The following is a 17,937-nucleotide window of genomic DNA, read 5'->3' as shown; positions in this document are numbered from 1 at the left end:
GACTTCATGGGATAACAAAGTTTGCACAATCTAATTTTCAAAATCATGAAAGACTGGGATTAGTCCAGGAAAACTACAAATAATGTTAGACCTCAAGCCAGGTGTAGCAGCCAAGAACATGTCTCATGCTGTTAGAACTTACCACATCCTTTGAGAGGAGGAGGCTCTAGGGAGACCTTATCACTCTCTACAACTGCTGAAAGGAGGGTGTAGCCAGGTGGGGGTCAGCCTCTTTTCTCAGGCAACCAGCTGATGAGAGGACATTGTCTTAAGCTGCTTCAGGGGAGGCTTAGGTTGGACATTAGAAAGAATTTCTTCCCAGAAAATATGATTAGACATTGGAATGGGCTGCCCAGGGAAGGCGTTGGAGTCACCATCCCTGGAGGTGTTAAAGGAAAGACTGAACATGGCACTCAGTGCCATGGTCTGGTGACATGGTGGTGTTCAGTCACAGGTTGGACTCAGTGATTTCAGAGGTCTTTTCTAAATTAAATGATTCTGGGATTCTGTGATTCCATGTGTGGTACCACAACCTGGATGTGGGCACAAACACTGCTAGAAAAGGGAAGAAAGACTCTCTCAAGGCTGTATCTTTTAACTGCTATATTTTTGTGTGCTGCTGATTCTGGAGTTGGTTTGTGTCTTGATATACTTTTAGCTGCCCTTTACTGGTGTGTCTTTTTGTAATATATACAGCCAAATTACAAGCCTGGATGGTCCTCTTCGGAAAAGAGTGTGTGGTGTTTTTGAGTCTGGGCTCTAGTTAATCATCCTTGTGGATTAATCTGCCATAACTGGTTTTCCAGCTTGATCAGGAATTTCGGTAGGGATGACTGCAAATTTGTAGTGTGAAGTATAACCAAAGCACAGCAATAAGTGAGCTTCATTTCAAAATGGAGCCAGGGGAGTGCCAGCTCTAGAACCACATGACAGGTTTGCTTGATTCCAAGAAACTTTGAGGAAAAATTGAATGGCAACAAAACGCTTGTGCTCTTCATTATTAATTCTCCTAAGGTTTTCTCAGAACATCTCATTGAAAAATAGGAGTTTTTCCTTAGTTTTCAGTTGCTGAAAACGAACATTTCTGAAAGTTTTCAGTAAGAATATAGTTTTCCAGTAAGAACAGATGGGTGTTGCTTGAAAATAGTTTTGTTTTGAGACATCATTTAGGATGAAAGGATTCATCATAGATCCATCCATTATGTTTACTGTGTCAGATAAGACTTGTAAGGAGTGATAATTCTGCCAGATTTCCTTTCATTACTGATAAATCTGAATGGATAAAACTTGCTGCCAGAAGTACTTACCCGGGTGTTGATTGAAAAGATACCTTTAGTGAATGTACTTGGACTTGGCCTTTGTGAACAGAAAAACTGACAACTTGTCCAAGTATAATTTGATGATATGCCCAATCTAATTTCAAAATACACTTACTTAACTGAGGACCCCCAGTGAGGATGCAGTCTCATTCTTCTTTGCCCTCTCTTCACAGGAGGCCTGTGTGAAGAGTTGGATGGAAAATGAATAATTATTTTTGGGTGGAACAGTTTTCCATCCCACATAGCTATGTTTCCTGCATACAAAACTGTTTAGGTACAGCCACCTTGTTCCAAAGTCCAGGCATTTTGTTGTGACCCCATCACTTTCTGGGGTCAGTAGTAGCAAAGGTGTCACTTGCTGGTCAGTATCTTCTAATCACTGCTTCTCTGGAGAATTTTTGGAGCTTCTGTTTTGATATTATAGTCAGCCTACTTGCCAATAACTTCAGATACTTTGTTTATAGCAGGAATTCTGTCTGTACTTTGACTAAGTATATTCTAAATTACTCTATAACATATTGGTATTTAAGAGCATGACCATTCCTAGGACATGTCATTTGATAAATATCTCTAGTATCAAACCAGTAGCAGACTAGGCTTCTGTATGTCTCCACTGGCTAGTGCCTGATGCATCTCTCATCCATACACCCAGACAGAGGTTTTGCTCATGAACTTGGTAATAGTCCTTCTTCCTTATGTTAAATAAGTATAAAATGAGAGAATTAAACATTCTCGTTCATTTCTGTAGCTGGTATGGCCTTGGTGTCAGCAGTCGTGGGGTTGGCAGCAGAGCATTCCTGCACCTCCTGCTTCTGCTTCAGCCACACTGCTCCACTGCCCTTGTGGTTTCCCTTCATGCAAGGGGAATTTTCAGAGCTTGGGAATCTCTGGATCCCTATAATCAGTTTGTTCCAGTGCCCAAGCTTTTTCTACCTACTGGGCCTCTATAGGAGGTAATTAGCAAGGAACAAAATTTTCAGCAGTCATTGGGATGTTCTGGCCTTCCAGTCTGTCCCAGGGTTTGGCACAGCTCAGCAGGGGCAGAGTGGCAATATTCCAACAGCAGCATGGAATGGCAGCTCCCATGTAACCCAAGAAGTCTGTTTGATTCATCCCTGGAGATGTTCAGGGCCAGGTTGAACAGGGACCTGAGCAAATTGGACTCATGGAAGGTGTCCCTGCCCATGGCAGGGGGTTGGAACAAGATGAGCTCTAGGTCCCTACCAACCCAAACAGTTGTATGATTCCCTCATTCTTGTCACTCCTTTTTTCCCCTCATCTTTATGCTCTGTGTTAATGAGGGCATTATATTGAAATATGCCGAATATATGCTGTGCTCAGCTCTCTTCTTAATTCCACAAAGATCAGTAAGAGGATTATTGGAATGGTGAAAGCTGAATTAAATTATCCTTCACTTGCACATCTTGCCCTCAGTATCACGGGGTATATGAGGAGCAGGGAGACTGTGCTTTAAAACTCCTAAATTTCTCTTCCCTGTTCCTTAAAACTGTTGTATAATTTTTGCTGCCTCAGTCAGCCATCAGTGAAGGGTTCATTGGGCCCTAAATGCCTGTTCTCTTAAACCCTTGTGAGATGTGCTAAAGCAAATGGTCTGTAGGGTACTTGCTTCTGAGTAGGTGACAACAATTAAATGCATGTTTGCACTTTTCCTTCTCTTTGAATGCCACAGCCTCTATTTCTAAGTGCACTATATTGCTGAAAATCCCTTGTGGTCAGTAGGGATCTTCAGTTTCATGCTTTCCTTTCTGTTCTGTTTTACTTACTTGCATGATGTCAGGTGTATGGAAGTATGGCAAAATGAGAGTGAGAAACTTTGTGCCACTGTGGAACAATCTTCTGTCAGTGACTGATGTATATCCTGCCTGAAGTCAATGTTAGACAGAACATGTCTCTTCTCTCCCACAGGCTGCTTACAAAGTCAGAACTAGGCAGATCACTATCTTCATCTCTTAAGTCATGATTTCCCTCTTCTTTTGCTCTTTTACAATTCCAGTTTGTGGGGAGTCAGGGGGAACTCCCCTCACTCCTGGGCTTTTTGTTGACTTATTGGGAAATACTTACTTAGTCTGAAATTTATCAAATTAAAAATAAGCCATATGAACATAATGAAAAAATCAAGGGCATCTGTTTTCCTGTGAAGTATCTTGATGATGCTGTTTCTAACATGAACAAAAAGAAAAAACACTGGTATTATACATGGAAAATTATCTTTAAGGTAGTTTTGTACTTACTGATTTTTTTTTAGATTATAACCTGATATAAGCTTAGGATTGTATCATGTGTTACTTCACTACTAGATTTAAGACAGCAGAAGCAATTTAGACACATTGATCATTGATTTTTTGTATGTGATTAAAAAAAAAATATATATTGCAATCATGACATTGTTTTACTAAAGCTTTTTACCTTCTCTTTCCAGCTCTGTCACTCCTTTGTTACCTGAACTATATCTGTATCCCAATAGGAAGAAGACAGCGTTAATCTTGTATCTCATAACAATGGTGTGAAAATTCAGGATTATTTACAGAAGTTCACAAAGGATTTATGTTTTAAACATGTGCAGCTTGTGTTGTGGAGTGTGTCCATTAAGATGCTGCATGATATAGATTTGTAGATCACTGTGGTTGCTTCCATGGCAGATGCCCCTAGAGGTCCTGAAGAATCTTTAGTTCTCACTTGTGGAGATTTTTCAATTGATTGAATCAAAAGTGGGAGGCCAATAGGGAAGATGGGAAGGGAGCTGCAACCACCTATGATCAGGTAAAGGTTTTTCTGGGACTGGGAACTGTAATTCCTTTGGCTTTAGTCTTCCTAGTACCACCACCTGATATTGTTAATATGATATAACTTATGTGATATTATTGAGTCTTGAAAATGTTAAACCCTGGTGGGTGTTGAATTTTACAATCAAACACTACCAGTCTTCAGAAAATTAAAAAATGCAGAGAAATGAGTTCTCCATCTTAACTAATTTCCTTACTTTTCTGTAAAACTAGAAGAGTGAGGCTTGTCCTCATGCCTCAAGAGTGTGTTGTGAGGATAACCCAGATAAGATCAGCTTTCTTTTACAAGTATGCAAAGCTGCTTTTATATACCAAGTGTGATTTATGGCTGGGAGCACTTGAACAGCAGCCTCTCCTTCCCATAGCATGGCATATACCAGACTTGTTCTTACATGGATGCAGGAGATTAAGGGAAGAGCAACAACGTGCCAGATGCACTGGGGCAGTTCTAGTGCCTCCAGAAATATCTTCAAAAGCAGTTTTCATGTGTTTGTCATTGGAAACAGATTCTTATTCGACCATTGGCACTGCTCAGGGCTTGGGCTTGTCCTGCAGCAGGTCATGGACTTAGGTAATATCCATGCAGGATAACAGACTGCAGCACAAGAGCTTTGGCTCTGCTGCTGTACTTCTGCCCTGGTAAGTATCCTAGCAGAGACTCCAGCACATAAAGCTGTCCTAGCTGGGTTTCTGAAGACAACACTACAAGTTTTGCAATATCCATGCTGCTATGTGAGTGCCTGAACTAAGAAAATTCTACTGTGGAACTGCAGATTTTGTGAATGGGTTTCTGGCTGACTGTTGACAGCAACAAAACCCTTCAAAGGAAGACTTGTGTGCTGGCTGCTGTAGCAGGATTGGGAGAATTCCTCTTTGCTGAAGGGCAAAACAGCTTCTCAAGTGCCTTTGGGTCACTCTTAGCATATAATTTTGCTAAGAGTGGTGCTAAGGAGGAAAATATTACAGTTGTGGTGGTACATGGTATGGAACTGGTCTGTGCCTGCCCAACACTGAACTCTCCTGAGCAGGCATTCCTGAAAAAAAAGGTGATTTGTACACAGATAATGGTGTTACTTCCCAGTTTGCAGAAAATAGCCACTCCGACCCTGCATCCTCAGTTACCAAGTGTTTCTGTCTCTGAAATCATAAAGCAAATTGTCCACCTTGTCTCCGAGTTTCCTGTATCTGATGTGAGGTGTTCAAACAAGGCAGGTGTGGAGCTGTGCATACTTGAAAACACGCATGCACCGTGCCACAGGCTCCTGGGCAGGTTTGAAGTGCTGGAAGAAGGGCTCTTTCCCAAAGTCACTGTTGATTGACAATTAAGAATTGTCAATGTATTCCACAATGTAATTGACTTGTGCAGACAAGTTATCTTGCCTCAGGAATGTCTGACCTTCTTCACCTCCCCTGTCCCCCCTGCCCTAGGCCACATCCTCTCTATCAGAGCACGATATGACACATCCCGCTAGAGAGCTGCAACAGAGAGATAACTGAGATAAGAAAATAAGGTGCTCGTTACAGTAATTAAGTAACTTAATGGATTAGTTGCCTTTTGTTTTCATCTGTCAGTTTCCAGTCCTACTGAGAGTCAAACACGAGAGTTAGAGGCGGACCGTGGGCATCTGCTGGGTCCCAAATCCCCCAGGAGCCGGCCCAGGGTCAGCTGAAGGGGTGCTCTGGCCTGCCAAGAGACATCCAGCCCTGCCCACAGCCTGCCCTGGGGCTTGCAAAGTCATGCAGGGCATAAGAGTCCCGGGGAGAAGATCTGAATTTGCCTGTGGGGACGCAGACAGTGAAAGTATTTGAGGGACTGCCCCATTCCTGGACTCACAGGAGCTTGGGGAGGTCACCAGTGCAAGCAAACACTTTGCAGCAGCTCACAGGGCTTCAGTGGCAGTCGGCAGTGGAGCTCTTATTTCAGGTTGCACAATCCTGCACTCGATGGTTTAAGCACACAGTGATCACTTCTCTCACACAAGTGCAAACTGAGGCATCACATAATAGTTTGCAGATGTATCTTCTGCAGTTTAAAAGTTTGTTTGTTTGTTTGTTTTTTCAAAATCTGTGCAAGAGTTTCCTATTATTGTCTCTTGACTGGAAGTTGACTGACTATATTCCACTCTTGCCAGCTTATGCTGGACAAAGCTGAATTTATTATGTATCTTTTGCTTGGTGTCACAATTTCACCATTCTTGTATTGCATAAATTTAATTAAGTAAATTTGGGAATAAAAAGTATTAGACAAAGAATTTTATTTTTTCTTGCAGTCCTATGACTTGGGAAGTCTTTCACTCATCTATAAAAATGAGCAGATTTTTATCAGATTTTCCTCTTGCTACATAATATGTCTAGACACAGTGCAGGTGAGCTGCACACACAAAGCAAAACATCAGCAAAACAGGAAGACTGGAATAGCTTGGATTTGCACTTGGAAAATATTATCAAGCCTGAATATCAGTTTGGTGGAGATGGTACTTAGAATTTTGGGATCTAGCATCATAGATTCAATATGGATGTTAATGAACCTTTTTCTTCTGCTTAGAGCCAGGAGCAGACATAAGCATTGTGCTGATTTGTCAGATGGATATTTTGTGATTGAATCTTTGTGCTGATTCAATCCTGGATGATTTTTCTTTGCACTAGAATGCAAAAAACTAATTGATTATTTAGGGGAGAGCTGTCTGAGCTGAATGGTATGGAGAATGTAGGAAGATATAGAAATGTGAGAAAGATGAAATAGTTGGTTTATTTCTTGGTTTCATGTTTGTAGGTGTTAACAGAGAATGGTTTTTCTATTTTAGCATTTTTTATTTCTTTATCATATTTGAAACAGGTGGCAGAAACACATGAGAAAATGCTTCTGACTTAAGTTTAACTCCTTTTATATAGTTGTATTAGGTGTGTTTTCTATAACCCAGTTCTGTCTTTTCCCTAAGCCCATACAAATCAGAAGCTTAAGAACAACAGTGTAGATGATCATGCTTTTGATCCCAGAAACATGTCCATCCCATCAATGAAATAAAGAAAGGAAATTACATGCTTTTTATTTCTTTCTGGAGGTTCTGAAAAATCCACCCCACTCCACTGGAGGTGGTGAAGTTATGAGTCCTTGGAGATATTTAAGATATTCCATCTCAAAGGCCCCATTACAGTGCTTTTACTCCTCTCTGGGCCACAACAGAGATGAAATTTAGGATTTTCCCTACTGTGAAGAGATCTAAGTAAGATGTTGGTAAGGCTAGAACAGGTGGCTGAGATAAGCATCTTCTCTTACACATTGCTTGGTTTCTTTTTCCAACAACGCTCCATTTTTGACTCTTCTGTTGAGCTGAGTAGAGAAGTGAGAGAGAGGCATTTCTGAGCTCATGGCATATAGAAAAAAAGCCAGCATTAAATACTGGGAAAGAAACAGCTGACCACAACACATTCCAAATGCACAACCCTGTTAAGAGCTTGTAATTAATGCTGGGTTTGGTCTTGTTTTTGTAAGTTAAGATGTTCATGAGTTGTCTACTACTGAATATTTAGAAGGAAAAAAAAGTGGCTATAGGCAGGAAAACCTGCAGCCTTGCAAGGAAGAAGTTAAGTGACTTGTTCATGGTGTGTAGGTATTATCAAAAAACACATGATGCAGGAAGAAAACACAGATTTTTTTGTTTCTATCTCAAGTCCTGAAATATTTCTTGTGCTATACAATGGGCAGAGTGTGAATTTTGCTGGAGCATCTCATATTGGTGAAATTGTTGGACTGGAGCTTTGCAGAAGCATTTTGATACCTACAGGTATGATAACAGGATGTTCAAACCTTTTACCAAGTACAGAACATAAAATGAAGACTCAAATACATTTTGTGCTCAGGTAAATTATAATTTTATTGGTTTATTAATGATTATTTCTACCTTCTACATTCCAGATGGACAATAAATACAATAAATAACTCTTCTGTTCTCTGTTCTTTTCAAAGACTTTGGGTTTTTAAAATCTTTTAAAAAAAATAACATTAAGCATTGAATTTATCAATTTCTTGATAGGTTGTCAGGATTTTTTCCAGAAATTCCTTCACATTTCCCTTGACTTCATACTGGCATTGATTGTCATGTGCCAGTCTCTGTGAAAGAAAGAACAAAGATTGGGTAAGCAAAGATTTTAAAATTAAATAAAGAATTTAGACAACCCAGTGAAAACATACATTATTTGGTGCTACAAGGATTTCAAAATCATTTCCCAGAGAATTGTTCCTTGAGTGGTGAGTGTAAGAGTGGCTTTTCATGGTGACTAAGAAGGTGGCGGGTGAATTGTCATGTAATTCTATATATTCAGTTCATATATCCAGTTACAGCTGAAGTCACCTAAACTAGGCTGTTTCAGCCCAGAGAACAGAGTGGATACCATGAGGAGCTGGGTAGGATTGGTGCAAGGGGTCAGTGTCTCAAGGCCACCCTAACTACTCTTCCTTGCAAGTTTGAAGGCAGCTTTAAGGAGCTGGAGACACTGCAGTGTCAGCGTCTTCTGTGCCTCACTGAATCACACAGGAGCTTTGCTCAGTATGGAAATAAAGGATGTTTCACTGCCTCAGAAAAGGCACCCAAGGGAGGACCCAAGAGCCTTCCTGAGCATCATCATGAGCTGCAAGGTGCTGCAGGTCACAGCTGTATTTCAGAGCTGGGAATCAGTGAAGACAATGCTGCTTAGGTAGAATTAAAGCTGCAGAGGACAAGGATGCTCTGCCCACCTGGTTGTGTTAGGTCATTATTACTTAAAATACAGTTTGAGAAAGGAGAATAGAAAAGCAATTTAAATAAAGCTCCTCTCCCAGAGATCTATGTTCCAAGGGTTTGGAGAAAAGAAAGGGCACCATGGGGCTGAGCCCATCTCCCTTCTTCCTCTGCCAGCTTAAAAAGCTTTTCACTGCCTCACACATGTTGCAGCTTTATCTGGCTCCTGCACAATATGAACATTTAAAACACATCTGAAATTAATGAAACACTTAATCTGCAAATGTTTAAATTATTTTAAAAATCCTTTCTTTTGTAAAAGATAAAAAAAGATCTGTAGAAAAGTAAGAAAGTCTTACTTTACAGAGGCCTCTATCCAGTAGAGCCTGGAAGGTCCAGTAAAGCCTTGTAATTACTGGATTGGAAGGTGTGTTTTTTTCCATCAGGTGTTTGGTTCCATCCACAAAGCATGCCAGTTCGTGGCCACGCTGTTCAACAAAGAAGGCATTAGAAAAACTCAGAATGCATTCTGTGTTTATCCACAGAAGAAGAAATTTGTATTCCTAAATGTGGCAGCAGGTCACAGTCAAATGCAACGTATTTTGCAATATATTGAAAACTGACAGAAGACCTTTGAGGGGACTGTAAAACACTGAATTCTCATGTATACCATAAGAAACAACTGTACCATCTCTCAGAAAACCTCAAACTGTAAAAGTTACCTTTTTGAGGCATAGTTTCAGCTAATGCTGGGGCTTCACCATATCTGAGGAGGTTTAAAACAATGAAATAGTGCTGGATACACCTAGAGATAAGTCAGAGGCCTGACATAGCCCAGATTCACTTAGTATTTAGATGACTAGTATCTCTAGCCCAGGTTCACTTGGTATTTAGGCACCCAGCCATAAAACAAAGCCTTGCAGAGATTTTCGAAGCAAGAGCCTGTATCTCTTGATATGCAAGTCAAGCCTACAGAGGACTTCTGCCTGAATCTGGGCTTGATTCTGATTGCTCTGTAGTGGGAAGGCTTCTGCTTCCCTCCCCACAACTATTCATCAAGCTCAGTTTTGTTGCTATTGGTGTATTAAAATCTTCCTTATAACTGAAAGCAAAAGTTACATAAGGAGCAAAGTGAACAAACTTAAACTCAGTTAATACCAAACTTCTTTAACATCTACAAGAGCTTGAAAAGAAATATACTCACTTCAGGAATGGGGAGACACGAACATGACTGAAAACAAAAAAGAATGAGTGTTAACATCCAGCATTCAATGTACAAGAACAGATTTTTTTAGTCTCATTATATTCTCAAAAGCCATGTACTCACACTGGTAGCTGTCTGCCTACATGGGCAACTCACAGAACTATCGTCCTGGAAGAAAGCAAGTGAGAATTCAGTATTTGCTATCATGTCCTGCACAAGCATGCATTTTTTCAGAATTAAGGTGCTAAACAGCCACTTACAAGTAGGCGCTGTGTATAGCGGATAATTTCCCGGACACCACAGTACTCTGCTTGCACAGAGAGCAGCAGACAAGAGAAGAGTATGTATGACAGCATGCTGGCATTCATGTTAACTCAGTCTGATGGGTGACAGAAGAACGCTCCTTTTAATTGAATCTTCACAAAATTCCCATTCTAATATGGAAAAACCCAATTATAAAACTGATACCAGGTACCCACTATTTTTTCCCATAGCTTGGACAGCATTTTAAAGAAATCAAACATGGAATTGAGTCACCTACTTCAGTGACTTTAGTACTGTGGAAATTTACAAATGCTCCTCAGAAGTGATTAATTTGAACATTATGATATCACACCCCAGCAGGAAACAATGATTAAAAAAAATCTATGAAAGCTTTTTTTTTTTTTTTTCACATATGAGGTTTGCCTTCTGCACCTATGTAAATTATAGTTACATGAAAGCAAAGAGATTATAATGTTTCAGCATTGCCAAAGTTCCTGAGAAGGCAAACTGATGTGCTGCAGGGTGGCTTCCCTCAAATTCAGAGCAGGACCTTGCTCAGAGGAAGCTGGTGACACTGCAGGGGTCCATGGAGCAGACAGAGAGATGGATGAAGTCGTGGAGCACTGCCTGGACAAGTTGTCACATTGAATTACAGCTGCTGCATCCAGAGAGCCATCCCATAGTCCTTGGCCGTGGTCTCATCTCTGCTGAGTGCAGGGGCACCAGTGTGCGGCTGAGCGTGGGGCCCTGAGAGTGCAAACAGGCTTGCATGCCACCATTGCTTTTTGAGCTGGAAGGACTGGATGCAAATGTAGTCCTAGGGAACTCAAATGGTGTTAACTTGGAAATTCCCTTGGAAATTTGGTGGCCTCTCCAAATACAGCTGAGTGTTGGTGAGAGCCCTCCCTGGCCACAGAAGTTTCCTTTTGCAAGTTGCACACCTTGGCAGAGCAAATGGTAGCCCTTCAGATTTCTTTTAAATCCCCAGGGTTGACTTCTAAGGATCCCTTCTCTTTGCCGTAAGTCCCATTATGCCTTAAAGGTCTCCTCCAAAAGCTTGAGACTTCTTCAGGTCAGCCTGGCTGAAGGATAAGTGTGATCCCTCTGGAAACTGTCCTGGAAAGAGAAAACACGGAGCTACAATTAGCTGTTTTTTCTGTGGCATTTGCCAACCAGCAATGGGTTCACCTGACTACGTGTGGCTCCGCTACCAGGGGAGCAGAGGAGGTCCTGCCCCTGCCTGCCTGCACACCAGCACCTCCTCTGGGCTGGGCTGGATGCTTCCTGCTTTAGGTGATTCAGTGTGGAAGGTGTACAGAGCCCATAATTAAGACCTTTCTGTACACAAGATGTAATTATGGACGTTGGGCATTGAGCAGAACATCTTCCCAGGCCTACAGCCCAAAAGGCAAGGTCTGTATTTTTGTTCCTAAGTGCAGATGAGAATATCAGAGCTTCCAGAGCTGCTTCTGAGCTGCTCCCATGCCCGTGGTTCCTCCTTGCCCACAGTCACTCTCTGCCAGCAGTGCCAGCACTATCTCTACATCTTAGCATTTCTATTTGATTGCTTAGTGAGATCTGTCTCACACTGTTGTTGCTCCAGGCCAAATGAGTTGTCAGAGAAGCTGCATTCAATTTACAGTGAAAGAGAAGTCACTAGAAGTCAAACTGGCACTGAAAGATCTTTCCATGTATTGGTTAGAGCCCAGATAGATGAGGTGCAGGAGCTAGTGGTACCAGTTGCAGCTTCTCTTTAGAGACTTTAGATTCTTTTCTGGCATTTAGAGGCTGTACATCCAAGGCTGTAGAAATTAATATCTGATGCCATCCCAGCAAAAAGACCAACTTTTTAATAGAATCTTCAAACATTTAGCTTTGATATTTTAAAAATATTCATTATGATGAAAAGCTACAGCAACATATTTTCACAAACAGGTTGTCATTTGCCAGTTAATTTTCTGTCCTCATGTCTAGGTAGCTGATCATCCACTCTTCTCCCTTAATCTCTCTTTCAGCAACACAGACCAAAATGTGGAAGAAAGGAAATAAAAGTTTTTCATCCACTGCTCAAAAAAATGAAATAAAGATCACCAACCTTAAAGGTACTGGGAGCAGTAGCCCATAAAAACATCCCCTATGTTGCCATGAGGACACCTGAGTAGAGAAACTCTCTGTGGTCAGTCTGGGGCAGAGCCACACAGCAGCAGGTGGAGTGTCCCCGTGTCCTGCCACTTCCCTGCATGCTGAGGGATGCAGTGGGCAGGGTGCAGTGGAGGAGCAGAGTAAGGAGTGGGTAGAGAGCTCCATCACCACGGGTACTGCCAGCACCTGGGCAGCCCATCAGCTTTCAAGTGATGGGATATTAAGATTCCAACCCTGAACAGATTATTTGGGAAAGGTGAATATATAAAACTCTCCAATGTATTTCTGTGGTATCTTAGAGGCAGTTTGTTCTGGTTCCTTTGGAGACTCTAATGTCCTGCACATTTTTTTGGCTTATGTGTGAATACTTTGGGATATTTATTTTCTTATAATGCCTTTACTTTGGTGCTAGGTTGAATGGCCAAAAATGCTGCACAAAACATCCAATTTCCAGATTGGTGTCTTAACCTGGTTTGCATAAATCTCCAGAGTTTGTGAGTTCTCATGAGTTCTCACGAGAGAATTTGCATCCCAGTGTAGAGTTTCTAAGAATTTCTACACATTTTAGGTTTTCTAATGTAGAAAAAAAACCAATTCCCTGCAGAGGAGGTAACAAAGCAGTTTGTTTTACGTTTGCTGTATGCACTGATCAAGATGGGAGAGATAGAAAGACCTCAAATGAAGAGATGCTATTCATAGTTTCATTTTCCAGAGATAAGGTGTATTTTTTTCCCTTTCTCTTAGATAAAGATGACATATGCTAATGTAGAAATCAAGGAAAATAGGGGCATTCTAATCCCTCTGTGAAAGGGTAAACCATAGCATAGTAATAGCAAGATTGCTTATAATAGAAAGGCATTAAATTCTGATGAACATTTCAGATCAGGGAACATTCCAGATTCAATCCAATCCAAGAGGGTAGTGCACCCCCTGAGAGCCACATGCTGTGCTCTGCCCTAGCAGGTGGACCACAGGATGTCCTCAGGACTCACATTAGTTTCTGTAGGTAATGGAGTTCTCATTACTTTCAGAAGCGTTTTAATTAATTTGAAGCCATTTAAGCATATTAACAAACACTAGTGGCACTCAGGATCTGGGAGAGGGGAGAGCACATGAGAGAGACCTTCAGGACTGCAAGTCCTCCTTGTTCCATGCAATAGTACCGTCACCAGAGCTGGCCTGGGTTCAGCCAAGCTTTCCATGTTGCAATAATATTTAGCAAGAGCCAAAAGAAAAAAGCCCTGACAGCAATAGGCCAGCCACGATATGTGTCATGCATATTTAAAAGGTTTCCCACAAGCAACCATCTCTAAAAGCAGGCAGAAGGCAGCAGGAATTGATCATAGAGGTCACCAGTTCTCTTGTATTTTAAGATTTTTCCTAGTGTCCTCTTCCAGTGTCTTCTTTTGTGGCCTTTCATACCAGGAAAGGGAAATTTGAGGGCTCTCACATCAGAAGTCCACTCACCCTTCCTTGCTTGTCCCACTGTGCGATGACCTTGTGTGCTGGATTTCCCACTCAGCACAGCGCGCAGAGGGAGGCTGAACATGCAGGACAGACAGACAGCACAAGGCATTCATTCCATGGCTGTGTTAGAGCTTTTCACCAGCCAGCCCCACATCACAGCTCACTTTTCATGCTGGAAGCGTTGAAAATCCACCTGCAGGCTGCTTGAAGGAAACACAGCAATAGTAATTTAACAGCAAAGCAGGGCAGGATATTGGTTCCCACCTGGTTGCATAAGTTAGAACAAGCTGGCCCTTATCCATGAGAATTGGCAGGATTTCTATACCATGTGTTTCTATACTGTGTGTGAAGTAGGCTACATTAATGATAAAATGTTTTGAAACATGGGAGAATAGAGCAGTCCATGAAGATGAGCTAAGTCCTGGTGTTTTCACAGAGGTGAGGCCATGCAGGTGCCAGTTTGATGCAGGTGTTGGTGGCAGGGCAGACTTAACATGTTTTTTCCCACTTGCAAGGTTCTGGTTTCTCCAAATATTTCTCCTTGTGACTCAAGGTTATCCATTGCTTTCTCCATCACTCAGAGGACCTTTGTATTCTCTTTAGAGACAGCTCAGTAGCCTTGGAATTTCACCCTTACTATATAAGGATTTCTTGATATATCCAGCACTTTATATCTTACAGTGAAACTGCACATGGGACTTCTAAAACCCCTTAAAAAAACACTTCTGCTGCATGAGTGGCTCCTAACAGGTTGGTTGTTCCACTTGTGTCTGATTCTGGAGCTGTCACAGGATCAATGGTTTAGGAAAACTGCCTTGAAAATCAGTGTGACTACTTCAATTTCCCCTCACTTCATGGCTTCATTCCTTTTGGAGCCTGTCTCTGGAAGGATACTCTACATACTGCTCATCTAAGCTGGCAGTGATCAGTCTGTGCAATACTGAAGGAGCATAAATAGGAAGAAGATGGCTTTAGAGAGAGGAAGCTTTTCTTGTGCAGTTTACATTCAATTTAGCACTTGAACTTCTTCCCACTTGTCTCTTTGGATCTCATAATTTTTCTGGCTCTACACTTTACATTTTTCTTTGCAAGTACAAGACAGGCATTGGCCTTCTTGGCTGACATGAATGCCACGCCTAGGAGAAGAATCTCTACTATAACAATCTCTATGACAAAACAAAAAACTTCAGATAAACCAAAGAGATATATCTTAATGCCTGCAAAGACGTCACCTACTCCTCTGTCTCAGAAAAAGAGAAATTGAGATGTGGACTGTGATCTTGCCTTTTCCCCTGTGGTGGGGAAACACCAGGCAGGGACTCCGAGGCATGAGAAAACCTCAGCCTGGCCTAGACCCATCATAAAATCATTTAGACTGGAGAAGACCTTTATAGGCAGGGTTTCAGTAGATGTTAAAACTGCTGGGAAGCCTCTTCCCACTCTATCCGCCATAGACATCATTAAGCTTCTCCCAGCCCCAAAGACCTTCATCCAGGTCAGGGCTGTTTTCTGGAAAAACATATTTTCAATGGGAAATTGGTTCCTGTTGGGTTTTTTCAATGAAGGAAATAAGCTGTTGTTACCACTTTTTGCTTTCATAGCAGTAAATAGTTTATAAAGTGTGAAAAACAGCCTGCATCTCATTAAGTAATACAGGCTGTTGTAAGAGCTGGAATGCCACCAGAGACATGAAAGTTGGGCAATTACAGACTTATTTGAGGGATGACAGGTCTGAATATGCTTTCACAATCCAGGCAACAAACACATAGAAGTATGTATCCCTGGTTCTTCTGGTCTGCCTTCTCATTTTTTAACAATCTCAGGATTTACTGCATTTATTTTAGAAATTAGGGGCTCTGTAAACACTTTGACCAACCTACCAAGCAATGGCTTCTACCACTCCAGCATGTGTGTGGAACACTGATGGCAGGTCAGTACAGACACAGCACTGACAAAGGAGCTGGGTCTATATTCTGAATTCTGTTGACACAGGGGTTTTCTTTCTTGTAATTCAGAGACAAAATCACCAACATATGTAATGAGTGCCCCACTGAATCAGCTATCTGTCTGTGTGTCTGTCTGCCTGCCTCCCAGGAAATGCTGTTTAAAACTCCCATCACCAGGTCCCTGAAAAATTCTTTGGAGATCCTAATTTCTATCCATGGATAATTATAATGATATTATTTCCAAAAATTAATGCATTTGATATTTCATCTAGGAGATTATTCACAAGACACAGACTTGTTAATTCTCTGTGTGTATAAATTTTAATTGCCATCCCTCATCTCCGGGACATGGGGCTGGCCCCCTGTGGTGTCACACAACCCCAGCACCACTGGACCTCTTTCACTGATGACACAGCCACACACTCACTACTGCAAAAGCAAGACTAAACAGTCTATCAGTCTCCATGTGCAGGGATCATAGACCCGTAGAAGGGTTTGGGTTGGAAAGGACCTTAAAGCTCATCTCCTTCCAACCCATTCACCATGGGCAGGGACATCTTCCGCTAAACCAGGGCCTTGTCCAAGCTGGCCTTGAGCACTTCCCAGGGCCATGATCGGTCACAGCGAGGGGTATCACAGAGTGCTGTGCCTCAAAAGCTGCTTGTCCCAACCCTAAAGTGTCCTTGGTCACCAGCAGTGGCCCAGAGGCAGCCGAATCTCCTTCACAGTGGCCTGTGCTGCTGTCACCCTTGAAACCCTCGTGCTCTAGCCCGGAGCTGCTTTGCCTCTTTTGTGGTTTGTCTGTGAGCGCTAATGGCGTGATGCACTGATTAACCAGTGTGTCCAGGGCTTGCCTCCAGTGCTGCCAGACCAGGGCAGCCTTTGGCAGGGCAGTGTCACCCCAGGCTGTGCAGTGTGGGGCTGCCCATGGGGAAGGGAATGTGTGCTGGTTAGGCAGCAGAATGGACAAGACACAGAGGGGTTGCTTGGCAGCTCCAGTGAGCAACACATGCCCTGCCAGGGATGAGGATGCCATCAAGTGGCCAAAGCTTTATATTCACTTCCCACTTGATCTTCAGGATTTTATATTTATGTTATATATATTTATTTCATACATATTTATATTATTTAGAGTAACTTTCTGCCCTCTTCTCCCTTTTGCCCATGGCTCTCCCTGACAGCTCCTTCCGGCAGGTATGTGCTACACGAGAGTTTTGTCCAGACAAATCCTGGGCTCCAGTCTCAAAATTGGTTTAATTGGATGAATCATATCATGAAATATCACCGTGCAACTCCAACATGGGTCTCAGGGCTTTACACTCAGAGAGCGCTGAGTGCATCGAACCTGGGCACCACTAGGGCAGGATCATGCAGATACACAGCTTGTTGTGAACTCATCAGTTTAATTCATTCATGATCCATTTTACATTATACAGGCAGATGAACACACCATTTATTTGCATTAAAAAATAGTCTGCCCAAGTATTATCCCTGGAGACACATGATATTATCCATACAAAAAACATGTTTTACATACATGCAGTAAAATCGGCAACATGAAAAGGATGAATCCTTAAATGCAGCCAGCAACGAATACTTCTGTGAAGGCTCATCAATTTTTTTCATATTGTTTATTAAAAACTGTTCCATGTAGCCTAAAGAAGGCCAAGGGCACTGCGAGCCTTTTGAGATGAAGCAACACCAGCTGTTTCTTCCCCATTTTAAGACCAGGTCTGGGAGAACCCACACTTCTGTTTTTAATCTGGGCCCCAGTGATGAGGAGCCCAGAGAAGGTGACCCCATTTCCAAGTACTGCTCAAAACCCAAAGTTTTAGGCACTTTCTGCTGTGATCTTCAAGTGTTGTGACCAATTCCCCCATTCATCCATGGAAGAAGACATAGGAGTTTCTCTTTCCTTCTCCTCATTTTATGGAGGAAAGCTGGACAGCTGCTCCGCATTTTCTTCAGAAACCTTTTTTTGAAGGCATCTGCTGAAACTGCAATCAGTGGACTTTTCCCCCAGAGCTCTTCTCCAGAAGAAGAGCTGTTCCTCTAGAACATTTCCCAGATGAG

This window comes from Vidua macroura, chromosome 15 (genome assembly GCF_024509145.1).
Source record: "Vidua macroura isolate BioBank_ID:100142 chromosome 15, ASM2450914v1, whole genome shotgun sequence".
Classification (NCBI taxonomy): domain Eukaryota; kingdom Metazoa; phylum Chordata; class Aves; order Passeriformes; family Viduidae; genus Vidua; species Vidua macroura.
Note: the sequence above shows the minus strand (reverse complement) of the source record.